Genomic DNA, 19,730 nt, shown 5'->3' on the forward strand with positions numbered 1-19,730 from the left:
AACGTTTGAAACAAAAACAACAATCTTGGCAATACATTCATTTTGATAACTGCTATTCTACCCAGTAAGGAAAGCTTTAGATTTGTCCATGTTTCAAGATCTTTTTTCACTTCAGACCAACACTTTTCATAGTTGTCTTTAAATAAGTTAACATTCTTCGAAGTCATATTCACCCCTAGGTATTTTACTTTTTTCACCACTGTTAGACCTGTTTCTCCCTGAAACCTTTCCTTCTCCATTGGTGTTAAATTCTTCTCCAAAACCATAGTTTTTAATTTATTAAGTTTAAACCCTGCCACCTGACCAAATTCTTGTATTATTTCCAAAGCTCTTCTAGTACTAGGGATTGGCTCCTGTAATGTCAAGACTAGGTCATCTGCGTAAGCTTTCAATTTGTAATGTTTGGCTCCGACCTGTATACCCTGAATCTGTTGGTCCCTTCTAATCATGTTCAGCAAGACCTCCAGGACTGAAATAAAAAGCAAAAGGGAAATTGGGCAGCCTTGTCGTGTCCCTTTCTCTATCTTAACTTCTTCTGTAACTGCATTGTTCACTATCAATTTTGCCTTTTGTTCTGAGTAAATAGCTTCCTATACCGTTTCCAAACCTTTCTCCCACCCCCATCCCTTGCAGGTTTTTCTTCATAAAACTCCAAGAAATATTATCAAAGGCTTTCTCTGCATCAATGAATATCAGTACTGCTTTTGTGTTGATATTAACTTGTAGTTTTTCCAAATTGTCAATTAGATTCCTTGTATTATTTAACATATGTCTGCCTGGGAGAAAGCCTGCTTGGTCTTTGTGTATAATTCCTGCTAGAACTTTTTTTAATCTTTTAGCTAAAATGTCCGCAAAAATTTTGTAATCCACGTTAAGTAGGGATATGGGGCGGTAGTTCTTAAGTTGTGTCTTTTCTGATTCATTTTTCGGTATAAGCGTGATATAAGCATCTTTCCACGACTCCGGCGCTCTTTTCCCCTCCATGATTTCATTGCAAACCTCCATTAATGGTTGAATTAAATAATCTTTCATTACTTTGTAGTATTTGGAGGAAAGCCCATCCGGGCCTGGAGACTTGCCTAGTTGCAGGTTCTTAATGGCACCTTCAACCTCCTGTTCAGAAATTCTGTCATTCAATATTAATTTATTCTCTTGAGATATATTTTGTAATCCATTTGCTTTTAAGAATTTCTCAATCTTGGTCTCATTCTGTGGCCCTTGTGCATACAGTTGTTTGAAGTATTTCTGGAAACAATCTTTAATCTCCTGTGGGTTTTGTATATTCCTTCCATTTACTTCAAGATTTGTCATAGTGTTTAATTTTTGTCTTTTCTTCAGCTGCCAAGCTAACAGCTTTCCGCACTTATTAGCCGATTCAAAAGTTTTTTGTCTCATTTGTTTAATCTTCCATTCTATATCCTGATTAACCAATTTCAAATATTGTGCCTGATATAATTTAATTTCTCGCAGAATCTCCTGTGACTTTGGTTTAGTCCTTAGTCTCTTTTCTCCTTCTTGAATTTTTCCTAAAATCTTTTCATCTTTTCTTTCCTTTCCTCTTGAAGTCTCCTCTTTATAGCATTTTGTTGAATCAAAAAACCTCTCATAACGGCTTTACTTGCGTCCCAGATTACTCTTTTTTCCACAGTTGTCTTCAAGTTTATTTCAAAATAATTTTTTCATGATTTTTTGGGCCTTCTTAATAATTTTAGGGTCCCTGAACAAGGTGTCATTCATTCTCCATCTAAAGGAACCAATTGGTGTTAATTTCATGTCCATTCTCACAGGGTTATGGTCGGAGCAAATTTTTGGGCAGATTTCCACCTTCCGAATCTTGGGTGCCATCCCTCTTGTAATCCAAATTTGGTCAATTCTTGTCCACGTCATGTTGGCTTCAGAGAAGAAAGTCCCCTCTCTACCTAGGGGTTTTTTAATTCTCCAAATGTCAATCAAGTCCATATTGTCTGTCATTTCAAAAAAAAGTCTTTGGTAGTCTTCCATCTTTTGTGACTGCCTGTCTTTCAGATTTATCCATGTGTGTTGACACAACTCCATTCATATCTCCCATCAAAATAATGTTCTGGTCCATATGATCCAACAACGTCTCATGCAGTTTCTTGTAAAACTCTGATTTCCCCTCATTAGGTGCATAGACTCCAATTATTAGTACTTTCTCTCCTTGTAGTTGTATTTCAATTGCTATGAATCGTCCCTGTTCATCTTTAAAAAGAAATTTTGGTGTCAATTTCTCTTTTGCATATATCACAACTCCTCTTTTTTTTACTTTGTCCGATGAGATAAATTCTTGGCCTAGTCTCTTGTTTATCAATAATTTCCTGTGGAGTCTTGTTATATGTGTTTCTTGTAGAGAAATCAGATCCAATTGTTCCTTTTTTAATATATGAAAAACTCTCTTCCTCTTGCTAGGGGAATTAAGGCCCCAAATGTTCCAAGTTAACATCTGCAGAGACATGTTGTAGTTATTGTAGAGTTCCTCCAACTGTTCCCAAGAGTTGTTCTTCTGCTGATGGTTGTGTCTCTTTCTCTGGTCGATCCAGCCCCAAGGGATGCCTTTCTAAGTCAGGTGGTCCCAATCCTAATATCTCCAGTTCTTTTGTTCTTGCCTCCCTTCGTAGTTCTTCACCAAAATCTTTCAGGAAGCTCACTTTATCTTCTTTTGATCTTATCTTTATTTTCTTTCCTTTGAATGTGAACGAGAGGCCTTGAGGGAATTCCCACCTGAACAAAATGCTGTTCTTCCTCAATAGGTCAACCAGGTCGCTGTAGTTAGTTCTGAGATCTAGTAAGTATTTTGGGATATCTTTAAAAATTTCAATTCTCTCACTTCCAATCTCAAGTGCTTTCTGGTAATGTAGGCTCAGTATTTTATCTCTTTCTTCTGTAGATCTTAGTGAAATCAAGCAGTCCCTCGCTCTGTTCTTCCTTTTGACCCTTCCCAGTCAAAAAGCACTCACTATCTTAAATTCTTCTGTGTCCAGACCCCAAAAGGTCTCAAATTCCAATGTAAGAAACTCTATTAATTCTCCTTCCTCTGTTTCTGGGACTGATCTTATTCTCAGATTGGCCTGCTTTTCCTTAAGTTCAATCAGAGAGAATTGTGCCTTGTAATCATCCAATTTTCTATTTATTGGCGGTATTTTTCCCTCTACCGCCAAAACCCTCTCTTTCGCTTCCTCTGCTGTCTGTCTTGTCTCCTTGGATTCCTGCAGTAACCTGTCAATTGCCTGGGTGTTAGAATTCACTTTCTGTCCTACGTCATTCACCTTTTGTCCAAGATCTTGAATAGTTGAAGTATTTAGGTCTATCTTAGCTGTCAAGTTCTGTAAAGCTGAAAGAATCTTGTCCAATGTTGTAGAATCTGGTCCTGCTGGTCCTGCTCCTTTAGGTTCTTCTCTTTTTGTGATTTGTGGGACAGAAAGACCTGTTACGGATGCTCTTCTGTAGTGTTGTTGCTGCTGTGTCAGCAATTGCTGCTGTTGTCTGGTTTTATATTTTATTGCTTTCTCTTGCGCCTTCTCCTGCGGCTTATCTTGTGGTTTGTCTTGATCTATTCCTGTGCCTCAGAAAGTCAAGGTCACTCACACAGTTCTCACAACTCCCAGGTTTGTTTCTCAACAGTGAGAAAAAGGACAGCTGCAGTGGAAAATCCCCAGCTATAACACAAAGTTCCTCTAGGGGAGCAGGGGAGCAAAATGTATCATGGATGATAATTGTAAAACAGTATCTTTATAGGTATATCAATGTTACACAGATGGCAACAGTTACAAGCTCAAATGTTCCCTTAAAAAAGTTGCGTTTCTTTTGCAGAGATCTGCAGTGATAATTACAATGTCTATAAGACGGTGCATACAGGGTGGTCTTTCAATTACTTAAGGCAGTCCGAAATCAAAGATTGAGTGGTGTGTTCTATCCCCCCCCCTTTCCCTTTTAAGGGGGAGATCTTCTGTCAGGCAGTGCAATTTAGTTCTTTATAATAAGTCAGTTTCTTTAGTTCCAAGCTCCTTTGTCCCTTGCTTTCAAGCTGTCTACAGATCGGCAAAGCGGGCTTCCTGTTTAAACTTTGCCGATTTCAGGTTCAAATTCAAGATCAAAGTCCAGGATCAAAGTGTCAAAGTCAAGTTCAAATTCCTGGTTCACTGTATTACATCTATTCTTTGATCCTTTAAAGTTTCCCCAGTTCTTACTCACGGGTAGATGTTTCCGTTCGATGTTCACAGGAAAAAGGTCAGCGCTCTCCGGCAACTGCTATGCAGCTTCACTCCGCAGAAGTAGCGATCGACTCCCAGCACAGCGCAAACCCCGCTCTGCTCTGGAGCTCTTTACAGAGCTCCTTTGACAGTTCGGGGTGTGCTCCGTGTGCCCACTGAGTCCCACGGCCCCAGGCTTCTCCCGCCTGCGGGTTTTTTAAGGGTCCTCCGCTTTGCTGTAGCGGTGGACCCGATTTCCGCGGAGCTTCTCCCTCCGGTTAGAGGGAATCCGCCATTGCCAATAGGCGCCGCCTCCGGAAGCCCATCTGCAGTGATCATTGAGCCCAAGAAAGTAAAATCTCTCACTACCTCCATTTCTTCCCCTTCTATTTGCCAGGAGGTGATGGGACCAGTGGCCATGATCTTCGTTTTTTTGATGTTGAGCTTCAGACCATATTTTGCGCTCTCCTCTTTCACCCTCATTAAAAGGTTCTTTAATTCCTCCTCACTTTCTGCCATCAAGGTTGTGTCATCTGCATATCTGAGGTTGTTGATATTTCTTCCGGCAATCTTAATTCCGGCTAGGGATTCATCCAGCCCAGCCTTTTGCATGATGAATTCTGCATATAAGTTAAATAAGCAGGGAGACAAAATACAGCCTTGTCGTACTCCTTTCCCAATTTTGAACCAATCAGATGTTCCATATCCAGTTCTAACTGTAGCTTCTTGTCCCACATAGAGATTTCTCAGGAGACAGATGAGGTGATCTGGCACATTTCTTTAAGAACTTGCCATAGTTTCCCGTGGTCAACACAGTCAAAGGCTTTTGCATAGTCAATGAAGCAGAAGTAGATGTCTTTCTGGAACTCTCTAGCTTTCTCCATAATCCAGCGCATGTTTGCAATTTGGTCTCTGGTTCCTCTGCCTCTTCTAAATCCAGCTTGCACTTCTGGGAGTTCTCGGTCCACATACTGCTTGAGCCTTCCTTGTAGAATTTTAAGCATAACCTTGCTAGCGTGTGAAATGAGTGCAATTGTGTGGTAGTTGGAGCATTCTTTGGCACTGCCCTTCTTTGGGATTGGGATGTAGACTGATCTTCTCCAATCTTCTGGCCACTGCTGAGTTTTCCAAACTTGCTGGCATATTGAGTGTAGCACCTTAACAGCATCATCTTTTAAAATTTTAAATAGTTCAGCTGGAATACCATCACTTCCACTGGCCTTGTTATTTGCAGTGCTTTCTAAGGCCCATTTGACTTCACTCTCCAGGATGTCTGGCTCAAGATCAGAAACCACACTACCTGGGGTATATGAGACATCCATTTCTTTCTGGTATAATTCCTCTGTGTATTCTTGCCACCTCTTCTTGATGTCTTCTGCTTCTGTTAGGTCCTTTCCACTTTTGTCCTTTATTATAGAAATCTTTGTACGAAATGTTCCTTTCATATCTCCAATTTTCTTGAACAGATCTCTGGTTCTTCCCATTCTATTGCTTTCCTCTATTTCTACGCATTGTTCGTTTAAGAAGGTCTTCTTGTCTCTCCTTGCTATTCTTTGGAAATCTGCATTCAATTTCCTGTATCTTTCACCATCTCCTTCGCATTTTGCTTGCCTTCTCTCCCCCGCTATTTGTAAGGCCTCATTGGACAGCCACTTTGCTTTCTTGCATTTCCTTTTCATTGGGATGGTTTTCGTTGCTGCCTCCTGTATAATGTTACGAGCCTCCATCCATAGTTCTTCAGGCACTCTGTCCACCAAATTTAATCCTTAAACCTGTTCCTCACTTCCACTGTGTATTCATAAGGGATTTGACTTAGATTGTATCTTACCGGCCAAGTGGTTTTTCCTACTTTCTTCAGTTTAAGCTTGAATTTTGCTATAAGAAGCTGATAATCTGAGCCACAGTCAGCTCCAGGTCTTGTTTTTGCTGACTGTATAGAGCTTCTCCATCTTTGGCTGCAGAGAATATAATCAATCTGATTTCGATGCTGCCCATCTGGTGATGTCCATGTGTAGAGTCGTCTCTTGTGTTGTTGGAAAAGCGTGTTTGTGATTACCAGCTTGCTCTCTTGACAGAACTCTATTAGCCTTTGCCCTGCTTCATTTTGCTCTCCAAGGCCAAACTTGCCAGTTGTTCCTTTTATCTCTTGACTCCCTACTTTAGCATTCCAATCCCCTATAATGAGAAGAACATCCTTCTTTGGTGTCACTTCTATAAGGTGTTGTAAGTCTTCATAGAATTGGTCAATTTCAGTTTCTTCAGCACCAGTAGTTGGTGCATAAACTTGGATTACTGTGATGTTAAAAGGTCTGCCTTGGATTCGTATCGAGATCATTCTATCATTTTTGAGATTGCATCCCAGTACAGCCTTCACCACTCTTTTGTTGACTATGAGGGCCACTCCATTTCTTTTACGGGTTTCTTGCCCACAGTAGTAGATATGATGGTCATTCGAACTGAATTCACTCATTCCCGTCCATTTTAGTTCACTGATGCCCAGGATGTCAATATTTATTCTTGCCATCTCATTTTTGACCACCTCCAACTTACCCAGGTTCATGGTTCTTACATTCCAGGTTCCTATGCAATATTTTTCTTTACAGCATTGGACTTTCCTTTCACTTCCAGGCATATCCGCAACTGAGCGTCCTTTCGGCTTTGGCCCAGCCGCTTCATCAGCTCTGGATCTACTTGTACTTGCCCTCCGCTCTTCCCCAGCAGCATGTTGGACGCCTTCCGACCTGAGGGGCTCATCTTCCAGCGTCATAACTTTTATATGCCTGTTGTCTTTGTCCATGGAGTTTTCTTGGCAGGGATACTGGAGTGGCTTGCCGGTTTCTCCTCCAGGTGGATCACGTTTGGTCAAAACTCTCTACTATGACCTGTTCATCTTGGGTGCCCTGCTCGGCATAGTTCATAGCTTCTCTGAGTTCCTCAAGCCCCTTCACCACGGCAAGGCAGTGATCCATGAAGGGGTGTTTAGCATTACTCCTGCCTAAGATGCCATAACAGCACTGCTGGCTTCATTTGATTTCCTGAGCTCCATAACCAAGGTTGGCAGGGTAGTGGGGAGGGAAATATTAATCATTTTGAGATTTCCACTGTAACAGCAGGGTAGCCTCTGTATAAGCAATCAGCTATAATGGTAAACCAAGGGAAAGCCAACATAGCTGGAAGATGGCAGAGAAATCTAGCAGGCAACTCATTTGACACCAATTAAAATGCACAAGAAGCCATCATCCCTGTAATAATCTTTCTGGGGTTAAACCCAATCTGCCAAGGCATATTCATATTCATAATTCATTGACCATTGTTTTCTCGCTGCTGTTCAGAAGCCCACAGCAGCTGGAAAGCAAAACCATGAACATTGTGGTGACATGGTGAATTTGTGTGTGTTATCAAATGGGGAGTGATTAGAGATAAACTGAGAGCCTTACATTCCGACATAAAATCTAGTGATCCACAACTTGTTGTTGCCTTAACACTTCTACTTAGTGTTAGGAAGGTTTTGTTGCTTCTCCTCTTCCTTTTATTTTTTTAAAGAGAAAAAAATTCAGGTTCCACGTAGGTTCAAAAGGAAACAATACAGACCAACCATACCCCATTTGTGAGAATGATTTTTAAATCTGCATGAAATTCCTTCCTCTGGTTATCAAGATGCCACCTGCCACCTCCCAAAATATTGGGTTTCCATTTCAATAAATATATTAGTTTGATATTTATATTTACACAACAACAAAACACAGACCTCATTTACAAGCAAGTGGCAGAAATAGAAATTCAAATATCCAAAACACCTCACTCCTTTTCAAAAGCTTGGTATGTCTTTGCCTGTGACCAAAATGGCACCAATATCATGGTTGGATGCACTTCAGAAGGTTCATTTGGAAGGCAAAGGGGCTACTGAAGAGAGAGCCCAGTCATGGACTCTCACCCAAGAAATCTCATTAGGCATGAGGACCATCAGCAGAGCTTCTCCTGCAGTTGTTAAAAGAGGCAAGTTGGTGTGGGAGGAGGCCTAGGTCATTTAGCACCTTATATTGACATGTTACATTGAGCCCAGCTCCAGCTGTATTTTCCTTTTTGCGAGAAATGTTTTAAATAACTTGTGCTTCTCTGTCACAAACAAACTTAGAATTAATTTCTCTCTCACATAGTTGGCGTGCTCAACAAGAGAGCTCTTTCCTTATCTACTTCCCAAGTATCAGGCCTGTTATACTGTAATTATATTGTATTAATTACTGTAATTTTTATAAGCATTAACCATCCCAAAGAAAAGCAGGGTTAAGGCACAGTACTGGTGGTGAATTAATATTCAAGGGAGGCTAACCTGGCTGCCACTCTATATCTTGGAATTTCTAAGCATTCCCCATTTTTAGCATAAGGTGATGTTTGTTTATTTAGTCACTGAAGTAGTTACAATCTGCATTTTTACAAAGTAAAGCAAGGTGGCATATAACATACAAGATTATAATAGAAATCAGTAAAAATATCAGTAAATAGTGGTCATTTAAAAATAATATATATTGCAAAGTGTTGTTTAAATAATACAATTTCCAGAAGACAACAATTCCTGCTGAACCTCTGCTAGTAGGGAGTTTTGTTTATTTGTTTTACTTATTACATTAATATACCCCCTTCTTCTTCCAAGGATCTCGAGGTGGTTTACATGGGTTTCTTCCTCCCCATTTCATCCTCACAAACAATCCTGTGAGGTAGGTTAGGCTAAGAGATGGTCACTCAGTGAGCTTCATGGCTGAGGGGGGATTCGAACCCTAGTCTCCCAGGTCATTGTCCAGACCCTCCAAGTGTCCCTATTTTTCAGGGATGTCTCTGATTTAGAGAAGCCGTCTCAGTTTTCTGATTATTATTATTATTTGCCAATAATTTTTTATTATTTTTGCATTAAACATACATTCATTATACAAATAAATCACATACTTATCTTTAGCTCTGCCGAGCATCGGACTTCCCTCCACCCCTTCAGTTGTGGTGACCTCACCATAACACATGCTCTCTAGGAGGAGAACTTGATTTTTCAAAAGCGACCTGATTCTATAATACCATACCCTCCAATATTTCCCCAATGAAAATAGGGACATTCTATGGAAAAGTGGGACATTCCAGAATCAAATCAGAAACTGGGACAGCTTCTCTAAATCAGGGATGCCCCTGAAAAATAGAGACACTTGGAGGGTCCTTAATACTTTCCCAGAAACTCCCACTGATCAGATAAGTGAAGATCCTGTACTGATGATGACTTGATGTTTTATTTAGGCAAAGAGTTTGGGCAGCTATGCCTTTGCCTACAAGATCACCAAAACAGGCCTATTTTGAAGCAGTTCATCTATGGATGATAAAATGTTAGGGGGGAATTCTTCCCCAGTCAAATGCTATGAGCAGCTCACAAACTTCCACGGTTCATCATAACAAGAGCTGCTGCTGCAGTCTGAAAGTAAAAGGTGCCTGTTCTCTGACTGACATATTTTGCTTCAGCTGTCAGCACTGCAGGTTATTTCTGTGCTAAAACTGATATGTCATGTGCGTAATGTTGTCAGGCTGACTTAAGGTTTGCCCTGCTAGCCTAATAGGTCCCTAGTAATTATATTAAGTTGGAAGGAAGGAAGAAGGAAGGAAGGAAAGAAAACTGACAGAATACCACTGAGGAAAGTACAGTGGTACTGGAGGTCCATTCTCAACCCGAAACTGTTCTTAACATGAGACGCGCTTTTGCTAATGGGGCCTCCCGCTGCTGTCGTCGTGCAACTTCCACTCACATCCCTGGGCAAAGTTCACAACCAGGAGAATCTACTTCCAGGTTAGCGGAGCTCGTTACCCGAAGTGTTCGTAAGGAGGACGGTACGTAACCCAAGGTTCCACTGTATGGTGAGAGTGTTTGGTCAAGAGGGCAGATTTACCTGGAATTGCACACACACACACACACACACACACAGTGTGTGTGTGTATGGAATAAAGTTTCATATCCTAATACAGTGGTACCTCGGGTTACATACACTTCAGATTACAGATGCTTCAGGTTACAGACTCCGCTAACCCAGAAATATTACCTCGGGTTAAGAACTTTGCTTCAGGATGAGAACAGAAATTGTGCAGCGGCGGCGCAGCGGCAGCAGCAGGAGGCGGCCCCATTAGCTAAAGTGGTGCTTCAGGTTAAGAACAGACCTCCAGAACGAATTAAGTACTTAACCCGAGGTACCACTGTATATTGTTTGATTGTCAGTGGAGAGATGCTCAGTAAAGGCTTTTGAAGACACAGTTGGGCTGTAACCATGTTAGTGAGTAAATGCTGCCTCTAGCTTTGCTTTTGTAACCCCAGTTAGCTTTGCTTCCCTCCCTGCTTCACTCTGGCCCTAGCTTTTTCTAGTCATCCATTCCTTGAGCCCCTTTCCCTTACTTGACAGTCTAGGGATGGAGCAGAAATTCGATTCACTTTGCATTTAAAGATGAACATCCCTAATTAGCACTTTCAAGAACCAGGCCATTCTGTGACTCTCAAAGAAATCAAATCACAATCTGGAATGAGCAAATCAAAGAGGGTGGACAGCTCCAACTTTTTGGATAAATAAAATAAAATCATGCACTGCCTGTGTAGCCTGACACTAATTTTCTGCCAGATTCTTTAACAACTGTATTGGAAAGGTGGGGAGAGATTATTGAAAACAAGACAGGCCTTCTCTCTCCCAAGCTTCAATGACAACTTGAGTTAAGCTCTCTCTGTAATAGATTCAAGCAGAGAGGTTCAAGCTGTATGAGTAAGAAAAGAAATGAAAGAGCTTTGTTAAATATAATTTTAAAATGATTACATGAAAATGGCTAATTCTGTAAATTGCTGCTAAATTGAAGGAATATGCAAAGGAACATTGTCTGTACTGTTTACATCTGCAGCTGAGCATATTAGAGTAGTCACTGTATAATTTCACAGCAGAGTTTATAATCAAATTTTCCCATATCAGTCATATCCACATATATTGTATGATCATGCTCATACTGCTGTGTTGAAACAGATGTTTACGATAATGCTATTATTCTTGAATGCATAGCTTCACCACTGATTGCACTTAGAAAGCTTGTCAAACTTCTAACAGAATGCTTCTGTTGTGCTTATTTTTGTGGGCTTAACACATTTCCCAATGGGATGTGAGAAAATGCTTACGAATAACGTGTAATTTGTAGTGTGTGTATATAGAAAAGGTCTGCAGCTTGATTACACCCCCCCCCCCACCCAAATGTGGATAATGTGATAAGGGGAAAAACCCAACATAAAATGTTACCCAACAGCAGACATGTTGAAGCACATTGCGTGGGCATTTTATATTGTTTTTAACATGTGCTGTGACATTTTGCTTGGTACCATTGATCACCACACCCCTTATCAGGCATGGCCAAACCTCCAGCTGTTTTGGGACTACAACTCCCATCATCCCTAGCTAACAGGACCAGTGGTCAGGGATGATGGGAATTGTAGTTCCAAAACAGCTGGATGGCCATGTTTGGTCATGCCTGCTTTACTCTCATTGGTGAGGAGCTCGTTGGTGGACTGCTGGTGGGAAAAGGCACAGCACAGCACACACACGTCTTAACTTCAAACTGTTCTGTGCGTGTTTGGTATATTGGAAACTTGTGTCACAAACATAATTGGCTCATGCCTAAAAAAATACCTGCATGCATGCCCACAATGGGCCTCAGCTTTCCAGAGGCCAGGGATGGTGATTGGAACCCTTATTTGGATGGAAGCCAGTGTGGTGTAGTGGTTAAGAGCAGTAGACTTGTAATCTGGTGAACTGGGTTCGATTCCCCGCTCCTCCACATGCAGCTGCTGGGTGACCTTGGGCTAGTCACACTTTTCTGAAGTTTCTCAGCCCCACTCACCTCACAGAGTGTTTGTTTTGGGGGAGGAAGGGAAAGGAGAATGTTAGCTGCTTTGAGACTCTTTTGGGTAGTGATAAAGTGGGATATCAAATAGTGCAAATATCTCCCATCACCAACTGCCTGCTAATGTGGATGAGAAACACTGAGATACAGTTCTTTCAAAAATGCTTGTGCGTAGACAGATGTGCACAAAAGTGCACATGGGAAAATGGGATCTGTGCAATGATGGGGGCACTAGCACTCTGGTGTGTACACAGCCTCTATCCACTGTGGAGATGGTGGCCCTGATCGTCACCTGGCAGCAACACAATTCTTCTTGCTTTCTTCATTTACCTCTTGTTGCCTTTATGTTGATTCTTGCAGGAAGAATACAATGGTGCCTCTTATGGCCATTTGGCAGCTGGAGATCTTCCCTGCCTTTGTCCATGGATAAGACTCTAAGCGTAGACCTTTATTCTGCCCACCCTTCCTTTTTAGCATTTAAATAGTTTCTCCATCTCCAGTCCTTTCACATTGCATTTCACTGTCATGCCACTTCATTTCCCCAAGCTTCACTAATTTCTCCCAGCTTCCTAATGTTCTTCCTGGTAAGTACCAACTTGCTAATTTCTTCCTTTATGCCTTGTTATAAAAAGACTAAACTGGACGTTATGAGAAATAAGTGATCTCTCACAAATATGGATTCTTCGTTTTTGTTTTTAAAAAGGTGATGGGGATATCACAATTGGGAGGGTGGGGTTAACCCTCCCCATGCTATTCAACCTGGAAGAATGCCATTTAAGTACCAAAAAGCAGCTTTCGGGAGCGTTATTTGTTGTGACTACAGTCAGAAAAAAGGGCTAACCTTCACCTTCCCACTCAGTGAAAACATCAACAGTGTGTATGGTGGCTATGAGAAAGGCAAATTCCATGTTAGGGATCATTAGGAAAGAGATTAAAAATAAAACTGCCAATATCACAAAGCTTTTATGCAAATCTATGGTCTGAACACACTTGGAATACTGTGTACAGATCTGGTCTCTGGATCTCAAGAAGGACATTGTAGAGGTGGACAAGATTCATCAAAGGGCCGGAACTGCTCTCCTACGAGGACAGCTTGCAACAGTTGGAGCTTTTTAATTTAGAAAGAAAAGTGAGCAAGGGAGGACAACAGAGGTGCATTAAATTATGAAAGATGTGAAGAAAGTAGATTCAGATACATTTTTATCCTTCCCTCATAATGATAGAATTCAGGGTCATCCAATGAGCTGAATGTTGGAAGATTCAGGCCAGGCAAGTCCTGCTGCAGTTCATCTCCTGACTTCTTTGTTTATTGTCTGCAGTTTTAGCTAAGGGGTTTGTTTTTTAAAAAAACAACAACTAATAATAATAAAAATCATACTCTTGTGTTCTGTTTTTAATAACAGATTTCCTAGGAAGTAATTGTGCTGCATTTCAAAAGCCATTGGAAGTGGCTGGTTACAAATCAGATAACATGAGTAAACTAACAGTAATGAGCTCAGCAACTATTGTTCCTCTGCTACAGGAAGACCTGAGATTTCATCCACTTATAGCAGATGGATACAGTGGTCGGCTATTACTCTGGAAACTCAGTGCCTTCCTTCATGCTTATGGAGGAGGGAAAAACATACCGATGTTGTGTGTACCCATTGTGTATACCAAGCATACTCATTATGTTCTCACAATGGGACAAATAATAGATTTGGAGGGGGTCGTTTTAATTAATTCCCTGCAAACACCGTCTCCCTCCAAACTCCTTTTACTGTACTGCTCCAAGCAGCTCTGTTGCCCAGCATCTGGCAGCTGCCTCTTATGCAGGGAACCATGCCCTGATGTGGCACTGCCCTCCACTTCAGACCCGGCTGCCCACCTCCTCCTCCATCCCTCTACACTCTGGAGTTTTCTCGCTAAAGTTGTCTCCATGTGTTAAGACTGCACAGTTGCTTAGCCAAGTCTTGTGAACACAGTGGTTACCTTAAGTCTGTATTCTCTGAGTTCCTTTCTTCCCTACGGAGAAAAAAAAAGTGATGCATTTTGTACTACTTTTTTGTCAGTCTAATTTTATTGTTGATTTTTGCTGTTTGCTGCCATGGTATTTTTGCTTGATGTTGTCAGTTATAGATTTGATTTTTTTAAAAAAATATATGCAAATAATAAAATAAAATAAAAACTGCTCCTGCCCGGCAGCTGGACAACCTAGGTTTAGCCTGACTGGTCTACCAGTAGCGAAAGACTCCCTCAGCTCTATCGCACCTTCCAATCACCTCCAGAAATAATTTCAGCATAATCTTTCAAACTCCTTGAAATTGCTACTTCAAATAATGCAAATGGCAATTCAGCCCTGAATTTTCATTCAACACTTTTGTAGCTTCAAGAAGCTTCCTTCTCTTCCCCTGCCCCTTTCCGCCCACTTTCTTTGCAAGATTTTGATAAAATGAAGTGCTGTCTGCTTGGTGTGAACATAAAAGTTTCCTCCATGCATTTCATGAAGGTTTTGCCACCGTGTCAGATATAAGTTTGTGACATTCATCATCCCCTCCCATTCATCTCTCCTTTGTAAACTCAACTATCCTACTTTCTGAAGTCCCTCCATGTACCACTGCCTTTGACATCCTCTAATCATTTCCTCTGCCTAGTCTGTATCTTTCCCAGTAATATTGCAGTCGGGGGGTGGTGTGCGACATCTGCGCACACAGTATTTACATAAGATTTCTATTTTCTATATTGGAGTCAGTGTATAGTTCTACAGAATCAGGTCCTTGAGATGACAGAATTCTGAAGTGCATCACTTGTGGGCTCAGGTGCAGTTGGACTCGGGTCACTGGGGGAGGAGCATAGGAAGCAATAAGTGACATGGCAACATTTTGGGGGTCGAAATGGCCACACCTCTATGGATTACAGATGTAAGAAGGTTTGGCTTAGGGGCACTGGGCAAGTATCCGAGATCAGCCAACTCAGTTGCTGGCTGATAACTTCATCAGGGTAAATCCTGGGTTAAGGATCCCAATATGACTACATCAAATATGGGTTACCGCTCCACAGCCCCAAGTGAGAAGTTCTATGGTTTGTCAGCCATCTGGGCACACAGACAAAATCCTTCCCCTTTCAATGGAGGCTCAAATGCAGAGTGTGGGGAGAGATAGAACTCTGCTTCTAGGTCTATTTGGATTATTTCATATTTTGTAAGCCTGTGCTGGACAGTACAAGATATTGTATGGATATTTTTTGGATGTATCTTTGTTGCTTATGTTCTATTTTTAAAGAGTTTTTCAAATAAAAGTTTGAATAATACTTTTATGGGCCTGGACAATGATTACTTCCAAAAGGAAGTAGTCAGTTCTTATGCTTCTGGTCACTTTGAACTGCATAATCTTAATATCTGCAACACCTGGAAGGCTGCTCAGAAAGCAATTTGGTCCTTGGACTGAAAAAAGGTTCCCTTCCTTTCCGCCTAAGATTCCTGTGCACCCCTACTTTGTAATCAGCCCCATGTAACTCAATGAACTTTCCTTTGGAGTGAAGGTGCATAGCGTTGTGCTGTACACTTTGAGAATAATTGCAACTGAACATGCATCCAGGAAGCTACAGGGATGATTATCCATTTAAATAAAGTGTTCTAGCTCTTCCATCTCCAAACAGATGTGAGAGAGGTACTGTGTTCACAAGCAACAAAAGGGAACTTAAATGATATGCAAAATACAAGATGTCATGGTTTGACATTCATCATCACTTTTATGAAAATATCTAATAAGTTCTAAGTAGGTGTAAATGTCACATTGCTGAAAGCACCTACTTGCCATCCTCCAGTATAATAAATGTTTACAAACACATTTACACATAAAATACCAGCACAAGTGAAACATGAAATAAGCTTGAAGGGAGTATAAAGATAAAACCACGGTAACTTTATCCTCCAACTGTTTGGATTCACATTTGAGGGAAATACTGGGGGCTGCAAGGGGGGGTATGAAAAGCCCTTCTCTGAGCAACAAGGCAGCAGTTGTATTCCAATCACCCTCACCCTCCTATTTTCCACCTAGCAAAGCAGCTTACCAAAATGAAAGCAAGTATGACAAACTGCAAAAGTATGTTGAACAACAAAACAAAAAAGCATGTAAAACAGTGAAATGGCAGCTATAAAACTTAAGAGCAGCCACTGTAAAACATAACAGCAGCAATCATAAAAAAACAAAAGCATTCACTTCCTCAATTTGATTAAAGTGGCACCTGATATGCTTTACCTATGGGGAGAAGGAGCTTGGAGGAGTGCTTTAGCTCAGTGGTAGAACATCTCTGCAGAGAGAGAGAGAAAGAGGGATGGTGCAGGAGGGCTGTGTGAGAGCTGGATCTGAACTGTTTAATGGAGTCCCATGGAAAATTTTCCTACTACACCTGCCATTTGCAGCAGGAGGGAAGCTCCCATTGGCACCCCAGGCCTTCCCTCTTCCCACTGGAAATGAGAGCTGCTGCTTCTCGGCTCTGCTATGCTCCAGAACACACCATCCACCATGCCCCACCTGGCATCACAGGAGAACTGATCGTGTCAGTTTTCTTCACGCAACTCACTCCTCTAGGGCCCTGGAGGCAGCTACAGGCAGGTCATTAAAGTTGACTCAAGAGCTCCTTTTCAGCCCTGATATCTCCTTTAAAAATCTGTTGCATTGAGAGGCAGAAACATTCTCCAACTAGCTCTGGCTCGCTTGCCTGGCTTGCGAAGGCATAACGTGAATACACCTTGGAAATGGAGTAGCGGCCTCTGCAGTGATTGCTGATGTGTGATAACTGCCCGATGCATTATTCATGAGAGATCCGCACCGGTTTGTGCATTCTAAATATACCATCAGGTCTACAGAACTCATTGGCCAGTGACCCAGAATACAGTAACTCCAAAAATGTATGATATGGTTCAGAGCAGAGCAGAAAATGTGTGTCTGACAAAGGACTGGATAGTCATTATTCTGGGTCCTTGGAGTCATCTTAACTTGGTACATGTTGTGAATGAAATGCTCAGTATGAAGTTTAAGGAAGGCTTTCAAAAATAATAATAGTGGACCCCAGTTTTTGTTTAAAAAAAGTTGCAGTTTAAAATCTGTTTAAAGAATTCTTTTAAAGTGTAACTCCTACATCTTCCAATTCCTCCACCTTTCCTCTAAAAAGACGAAGGCGGAAACATAGTTCTTCCCATTTTATCCTCATACCAAACCTGCAACGTAGGTTAAGCTGAGAGGGTTTGACTGGCCAAGGTCACTCAATGAGCTTCCTGAATGAGTGGAGATGTGAAGCCTGCTCTCCCAGGTCCTAGACCAAAACATGAACCACTACACCACACTGTCTGTGCATAATACTGTTGTTTTTTAAATGAAGTTTTCCAAAATAAACTCAGAAAATCATAGAGCAAACTTTTAAAAATGCACAAGAATGCTAAAGGCATTCATCTATCCAAATCCATATCTTTGTTCTTGTTCCTGATCAACCAACCATCCTCTTTCCCAGGGTACTTCATTCTATTCCTTCTCCTACCCTTTTTTTCAGTCCATTAGCATTCTGTAGTCACCAAGTTCTCATTGGCCTGTTTTGGGGTCTTACCCTTTGGGGTTTTCCCTCCCTAAATACTTTTTTTTTTTAAGTTTGGCAAACCTTGTGGTCCCATCAAGCCTGCTTAATATTTTCTGGCGTTTCAGATGACCCTGCTTTGAAATGAAGTATCTACCCCAAGCTTTGATGGTAGTCTCCCATGTGGCTTCATGGAGATGTTACTCATAAATAAAGCCCCCCCCCCACAACCCAATCTGTCAGTCCCTTTTGTTCATTTATTTATGTTATTGATTGTTCTTCCTTTACAATACGGTCTACGAATAAAAACAATAAAAGGAAAAAGACAGACCAGCAATGGCCATCAATTTGTTGTGCAGTATCACAGAGTAAATACGGTGCAAACAACACTAAAAGGGGGAAGGGAGTTTGGTGGGGGGAGGGAGAGCAGAGCTCACTGACCATATACTTTATGCTCCAGCAGAGCTCACTGACCATATACTTTATGCAAACTGGGATAGTTCAGATGGTAGAGCATGAGACTCTCTGCCTCAGGGTCGTGGGTTTGAGCCCCACGGTGGGCAAAATATTCCTGCATTTCAGATTGGACTAGAAGATCATAGAATCACAGAGTTGGGAGGGATCACAAGGGACTACCCCTCCTGCAGTGCTGGGATCTTTTTGCCCCATGTGGGGCTCAAACCCATGACCCTGAGATTAAGAGTCTCCTAGGGACACGGGTGGCACTGTAGGTTAAACCACAGAGCCTAGGATTTGCTGATCAGAAGGTTGGCGGTTCGAATCCCTGCGACGGGGTGAGTTCCCGTTGCTCAGTCCCTGCTCCTGCCAACCTAGCATTTCGAAAGCATATCAAAGTGCAAGTAAATAAATAGGTACCGCTCTGGTGGGAAGGTAAAGGGCGTTTCTGTGCGCTGCTCTGATTTGCCAGAAGCGGCTTAGTCATGCTGGCCACATGTCCTGGAAGCTGTACGCCGGCTCCCTCGGCCAATAAAGCGAGATGAGCGCCACAACCCCAGAGTTGTACGCGACTGGACCTAATGGTCAGGGGTCCCTTTACCCTTTACCTTTACCCTTACCAACATAGCTATCCCATTGTCCTCATGGTCCCTTCAAATTCTATCATTCTAAGTACTGATCCCCAATGCCATGGTGTTTACTCTTAGTGCTGCCTGCTAAAAGCATCTTTTTTCATATGCTGCAAAAGGAGATAAGTATTCTGACCACTGAGCAACCGGCTGAGACAAATGTTTCTTCCAGTGTAGTAAGACCAACCATTTGGCCAGCAACAGGCCACACAGAGTTCAATTATGTTGCCCACAGCGCTGAAATATAATTGAGTATAGCATGGGCATTTGAGAAATTTAGGGATTTTTCCACGACCAAGTTAATATTGGCAATGACCTCTGCCCAGAATAGAAGAGAAGAAGAGTTTGGATTTGATATCCTGCTTTATCACTACCCAAAGGAATCTCAAAGCGGCTAACATTCTCCTTTCCTTTCCTCCCCCACAACAAACACTCTGTGAGGTGAGTGGGGCTGAGAGACTTCAGAGAAGTGTGACTAGCCCAAGGTCACCCAGCAGCTGCATGTGGAGGAGCGGAGACACGAACCCGGTTCCCCAGATTACAAGTCTACCACTCTTAACCACTACACCACACTGGCTCTCCACTATAGGGCATGACCAGATCATATGTCCTTTGGCGATCTATAAAAGTTCACATCCTGTACAAAACATTCCCCAGAGTTTTGATATTGATCCTATTACTACACATCACACACTTGCAAAGATCATACTTGCAATTTTAAGTGCAATTTTAATTAAAACAAGCTCAAAGACTTATATCTCCTACACACAAACTAATTTTCGAGGGGATCTGTACTGCACTTTTTATTTTATTTTTGGCTACATCCAAATGATGTTCAGTTTTACACATGAATCATACAGAAATGTCAGTCTCACTAGCAACCAACTGGAGTGGGGCGGGGGAGAGTCAATCTTTGGTGGCTAGATATTTTCCATCACATTAAATGAGGTTTTTAGAAAATTAAAAGATATCTGAATTTCTAAAGGATCAAACA

At 41.6% G+C, this 19,730-nt stretch overlaps 1 long non-coding RNA gene across 2 annotated transcripts in view; it reads left to right on the plus strand.

Moving 5' to 3' along the window:
- Positions 1 to 19,730, plus strand: part of LOC310847992 — a 52,424-nt gene that overhangs the window by 16,966 nt on the left and 15,728 nt on the right. The window contains exon 5 of one of the 2 annotated variants that reach the window (XR_014566097.1): positions 13,505 to 14,141. The exons of the other annotated variant lie outside the window; for it this stretch is intronic. This is a non-coding gene — a long non-coding RNA (uncharacterized lncRNA). Of the gene's footprint in view, positions 1 to 13,504; positions 14,142 to 19,730 lie in introns of those variants that run through there. 2 annotated transcript variants of the gene reach the window in all.

This window comes from Podarcis gaigeae, assembly GCF_964106915.1.
Source record: "Podarcis gaigeae genome assembly, chromosome: 6".
In the NCBI taxonomy this organism is placed as follows: domain Eukaryota; kingdom Metazoa; phylum Chordata; class Lepidosauria; order Squamata; family Lacertidae; genus Podarcis; species Podarcis gaigeae.